Genomic DNA, 6,006 nt, shown 5'->3' with positions numbered 1-6,006 from the left:
TGTGGGTTCGGCGCCTGGAGCCTCCTGGGACCTAACCCTAACCCTAACCCTACCCCTAACTGGAACCCTCCACCGAAACCTACACCAGCATCGAACCCTAACCCTACACTTGATCTGCACCGTCGCATGGGCCCTCACTTCAGCCCTCGAGGGAGATCACGAGACCGGAGTTGCTTCGGCCCTGGTGACGTCCCTGGACCGAACCCTAACCCTAGCTAAGGCTCTCTCCTGATGGGGACCCAATACCAAAGTCTGAAAACACCACGTGCCTGGGGTCCAGAAGCGGTGCGGGGTTACTCGGCATGGGACCAGAAAGCTCACTGTGTCATTTCCCAGTTCCAGCTGCAGCTGCCCGAGAGGTCCCGAAGGCCTCCCAGACCAGTGGCCCATAGAGTTGTGTGGCCTTGGAAGCCAGAGACTGATCCTGACTGGCACCCTCCCTTGTGTCCTCAACTCAGCCCTTCGGGGAGACCACTGCACCCGTGTGGGTTTGGCGCCTGGAGCCCCCTGGGACCTAACCCTATCCCTAACCGGAACCCTCCACCAAAACCTAAGCCGGCTTTGATCCCTAACCCTACACTTTAGCCACACCATCACATGGGCCCTCACTTCAGCCCTCGAGGGAGATCATGAGACTGCAGTCGATTCGGCCCTGGCGACGTCTGTTACCGACCCTAACCCTAGCAAAGGCTCTCTCCCCATGGTGCCCAAACCAAAGTCTGACAACACCACGCGCCTATGGTGCAGAATCGTTGCGGGGTCACTCAGCATGGAACCTGGGAGCTACCATGTCATTTCACGGCCCAGCTGCAGCTGTCCGAGAGGCTTCCTGAGGCCTCCCCCACCAGGGGCCCATAGAGTTGTGTGGCCTTGGAAGCCAAACACTGATCCTGACCCGCACCCTCCCTTGGGCCCTCAACTTAGCCCTTCGAGGAGACTGCTGTACTGCTGTGGGTTCAGCTCCTGAAGCCTCCTGGACCTAACCCTAAATCTAACCCTACCCCTAACCGGAACCCTCCAGTGAAACTAAGCCAGCCTCGAACGGTACTCCTACACTTGAGTCGCACTGTCTCATGGGACCTCAGGTCAGCCCTGGAGGGAGATCATGAAACTGGAGTCCCTTTGGCCATGGCGAAGTCCCTGGACCGAACCTTAACCCTAGCTAAGGCTCTCTCCCCATGGGGCCCGAATACCAACGTCTGACAACACCACACACCTGGGGTCCAGAAGCGTTGCACAGTCACTCCGCATGGAACCTGGAAGTTCACCATGTCGTTTCCCAGGCCCGGCTGCATCCGCCCCAGAGAATTCCTGAGGCCTATCCGACCTGTGGCCCATAGAATTTTGTGGCCTTTGAAAGAAATTCTGATTCTGACCAGCACCCTCCTTTGTGCCCTCCACTCAGCCCTGCGGGGATACAACTGCAGTGCTCTGGCTTCAGCACTTGGAGCCTCCTGTGGCCTTACCCTAACCGTAAATCTAACCACAATGGTCAATGGAAGCCTAACCCTTTCTCAGAGATTATCCTACACTCGAACTTCCCCGTTGCCTGGGCCCTCACTTCAACTCTTGAGGGATATAACGAGTCTGGATTTGCTTTCCCCCTGGGACGAGCCTGGACTGAACTTCAAACCTAGCTAATACTCTCTCCCCATGGGGATCCAATACCAGAATCTGACAACACCACATGCCTGGTCTCAGAGAGATGAAGGATCATTGGACTAGATCCTGGTACATTAGCATGTCGTTTCCAAGGCCTGGCTGCAGCTGCCCGAGAGGTTTCCTGATGCCTACCTGACTAGTGGCCCATACAGTTGACTGGTCTTGGAAACCACAGACTAATGTTGACCAGCACCCTCCATTTTGCCTTCAACTCAGGACTTTGGGGAGATAACTGCACCGCTGTGGTTTTAGCCCCTTGAGCCTCATGGGCTAACCCTAACTCTAACTCTAACCTAACCCTAACTCTAAGCTTATTCCTCAACCGATCCCTATTGTATAAACGAAGGTCATGAGACTCGAGTTGCTTCAGCCTTGGTGAAGTGCCTGGATCGAATACTTAGCAATGTTAATGCTCTCTCCCAATCGGGACCCAATTCCAATGTCTGACAACAGCACGTACATGGGTTCGAGTATCAGTACAGAAATACTCGGCATGGAATGTGGAATATCACCATGTCATTTCCAAAGTGCACCTGCAGCTGCACAAGAGGATACCTGAGGGGTATTCCAAAGTGTACCTGCAGGGATACGAGAGGATCCCTGAAGGGTTGACCATACTTTGGTCTTGGAACCCACGCCTAATCCTAACTCGCACCCTCCCTGTGTACACTCAGCCCTTCGGGCAGACAATTGCTCTCCTGTGGGGTCAGGGCCTGGAGTCTCCTCAGACATAACCCTAACCCTAACCTTAACTCTCACCATAACCCTCAACCTACACCTAACCCTATCTGTCACAGTAACTCTACAGCAGACCCACATATGCCCTCACTTCAGCCCTCCATGTAATTCACGACACAAAATGGATGAAAGACACTCAAAATGGATGAAAGACCTAAATGTAACATAGGAAGCCATAAAAACCCTCGAAGAGAAAGCTGGCAGAAACCTCTTTGATGTTTGCTTCTACAACTTCTTAGTCAACAAGTCTCCGGAGGCAAGGGAAACAAAAGCAAAAATGAACTATTAGGACCTCATTAAAATAAAACCCTTCTGAACAGAGGAGGAAACAATCAGCATAACTAAAAGGCAACCAACAGAAAGGGAGAAAATATTTGCAAACGACATATGAGATAAAGGATTAGTACTCAAAATCTATAAAGAACATATCGAACTCAACACCCAAAAAACAAGTAATCCAGTGAAGAAATGGGCAAAGACATGAGCAAACGCTTCTCCAAGGATGACATCCAGATGGCCAAATGAGACATGAAAAAATGCTCAACATCACTCATCATCAGGGAAATACAAATCAAAACCACAATGAGATAACACCTCACCCCTATTAGAATGACTAACATTAACAACTCAGGCAACAACAGATGTTGGCAGGGAAGCGGTGAAAGAGGAACTCTTGCACTGCTGGCGGGAATGCAAAATGGTGAAGCCACTCTGGAAAACAGTAGGTAGGTTCCTCACAAAACGAAAAAGAGGACTACCCTAACCCAGCAGTAGCACTACTAGGTATTGATCCAAGAGATACAGATATGCCATTTCGAAGAAACAAGTGAACCCCAAAGGTTATAGCAGCACTACCAACAACAGCTAAAGTATGGAAAAATCCCAAATGTCCATTGATGGATGAATGGATAAAAAGATGTGGTATATATATGTATGTATATATACATACACAATGGAGTATTACTTAGCAACCCAAAGGAATAATTGTACAACTCGCATGAATGCAAATATACTTTTTAAAACAAAGCTCATTCTGAAATAGACAATCTATGCAGAAAACTCCTAAGTTCTATTTCCAACAACCAGCTGCACCCAAAGAAAGAACAATACTCTCTTAGGTATAAATAACTGACTTTCAAAGTCTACGACGGTTTTTCACCAATACAGCTCAGTCATGTTACCAAGAACACATGGTAAACTCTTACAACAGAGGCAATGACCTTTTCCTCTATATTGAAGGAAAAAATAACAGCTATTATCTTGACATTATGAATTCATTGTATAATTGAGAACTGTTACAAAGGAAACAAACTCAGTATTCTTGCTGGCTAAATTTTTCAAAGGGATGAATACATTTATATAATCATTAAGGATAACAGAAATTGCAGCAGTAAAAAATAAAAGGATGTGACATTGAAATTCAACCCATGGGTATAATTACTCAGATACTAAACTTAATCCCATTTCCTGGAATGTGACAGCAGCTTTACATGTACCGTTGCTTATAATATACCAGGCTGAAGTATGGCTTTTCCCCGTTCATCTTGGGGACAGTTTGGTAGATGAAAGAAAGTGGGCTTTGGAGCCCATGAGAACAAAGTTATCCAAAGGACAGCACTTACTAGTACTGTGATCTCAGAAACATGACCTACTCTCTCTTGAGCTTCAGATTGTGGATTTTCAAAATGAGAATAATCATACTTACCTCACCTGGAGGCTATGATGTCCATGCTAAGGATGTAATTCCAGTGCCAGCCAGGAATTTGGAGTATAGAGGTAGAGGGAAGATGCAAGCCTATACAAATAAATAGAGTTATAACTTGGGCTAAGGGCAAACTGGGATTAGCACTGTGTGAGCAAATAATGGGGAAAAGGGCATGGAGAAAAAAAAAAACATGTAGGTACTGACTAGGTACAACAGACAGAAATCTGTTATGGAATGCATTTGCCCCCTAAGTCCATACATTGACGTCCTAACTACCCATGGGACTGTACTTGGATACCAGATCTTGAAAGGTAAAGTGAAGTTCCAATGAGCTCAATTGTGGGGAGGGACTCTAATCATAACTGGTGTCGTATAGGAAGAGAGTAGGCACCTACACACACAGAAGGAAGACCACGTGAAGACAGTAGAGGAGGTCGTCCACCAGTCATGGACACAGGACACCCACCCTGGCCACACCTTGATCTAAAGTGTGAGAAAGTTGGAGGCACCTGAGTCGCTCAATCTGTTAAGCGTCCGACTTTGGCCCAGGTCATGATCTCGCAGTTCATGAGTTCAAGCCCCACGTTGGGCTATGTGATGACAGCTCAGAGCCTGGAGCCTGTTTCAGATTCTGTGCCTCTCTCTCTCTCTCTGAACCTCCCCAATTCATGAACTGTCTCTCTCTGTTTCAAAAATAAACGTTAAAAAAATAAAGTGTGAGAAAATAAATAAATCAATGTCTGTTGCTTAAGCCACCAGGCTGTGGTACTTTGTGATGGTGGACCCAGCAAAGTAATATGAAATCCCAATATTTACTTGCTCAGTAAATGATGTTTGAGCCTTTGAAGGAGTTAGACACTGTTCTAGGGCCCTAAGGAAAGAGCCCTAAACAAGCTAGTTTGGTCTTTGAACCCCATGGAGCCGATTTTCTGGCAGGGACTGCAGTAGGCGACATCCAGCAAGCAAGAAAGAAAAACAGATGGTGCCAAGGGCCAGGAAGAAAAAGAAAGCTGGGAAGGGATATCAAGTGTTCAGGTCGGAGAAGGAGCAGTTTTTGGTTTTAGATAGACAGCTAGCAGAGACTCCACTGAGCAGGTGATGGCAGAGCAAAGATATGACGGAAATGATGGAGTATGTCATGTTGGCATGTGGGAGAACATTCCGGACAGAGAGAGGAAAAGTGAGTGCAAAGACCTGAAGCAGGAATATGTGCCTGACGTGCTCAGGGAGCAGGGAGGGGGCAGGTGTGGCCGCAGCCTAGTAAACAAGGGGAGGGGAATAGGAGAGGCCTTCAGGCAGGTAGCAGAATCTGGGGAAGGTAGCACCTTTGTGGTATACATTGGAGTCAGTAGTCTGGAGACATGAAGAGCTGGGGGCAGGGAATAATGACTTGGAGGCCCCAGCTGCTGGTAGATAGAAGCCTGAGGCTGGCTGCCATCACACCAGAGTAAGGGTGAACTGAAAGCAGATGGGGGGGGGGGGGTTGGGAAGAAGATGAGTACCAACCAACACAGACACTGGTGAGCAGTGGCCCGGATGGTGGGAGGAGGAAGGAAGTAATTTTTAAAGAAAGGGAGTAATCAAGTGAGTCTGTAAAATGGTGCCATGTCATCCACATACTGGGGGGTTGAGACTTCACTGTGACCTTCAGCGATGTGTGTCATTAATTAAAGAGATGAGAACTAGGGACGAGTGGGAGAGGAAGCCCATTCAGACTCAGCTGACAGAGACAAGGGAAGGTCTGCAGGCACCGGCACGTGCAATGCTAGGCATAGGAAGACCAAAGAGGTGGTGCTGGATAGGAAGTGATAGCTTCCCGTGGGCTGGGAGAAACAGCTGCAGGTGCACTGGATGGCCAGGTCCTGAGAAAACCTGCGGTGTGCAGGAGAGAGGGAAGTGGT

General features: G+C 48.1%; 1 long non-coding RNA gene across 2 annotated transcripts in view; it reads right to left on the bottom strand.

The window, feature by feature from the left end:
* Positions 1-4,191, bottom strand: part of LOC125910943 (uncharacterized) — a 51,871-nt gene extending 47,680 nt beyond the window's left edge. For both annotated transcript variants that reach the window (XR_007454219.1, XR_007454217.1), the window contains exon 1: positions 4,106-4,191. This is a non-coding gene — a long non-coding RNA (uncharacterized LOC125910943). The remainder of the gene's footprint in view (positions 1-4,105) is intronic.
* Between the last annotated feature and the right edge of the window lie 1,815 nt (positions 4,192-6,006).

Source organism: Panthera uncia, chromosome D1 (genome assembly GCF_023721935.1).
Source record: "Panthera uncia isolate 11264 chromosome D1, Puncia_PCG_1.0, whole genome shotgun sequence".
NCBI lineage: Eukaryota > Metazoa > Chordata > Mammalia > Carnivora > Felidae > Panthera > Panthera uncia.
The sequence above is the reverse complement of the archived record's forward strand: the minus strand, read 5'-3'. Positions and strand labels throughout refer to the sequence as shown.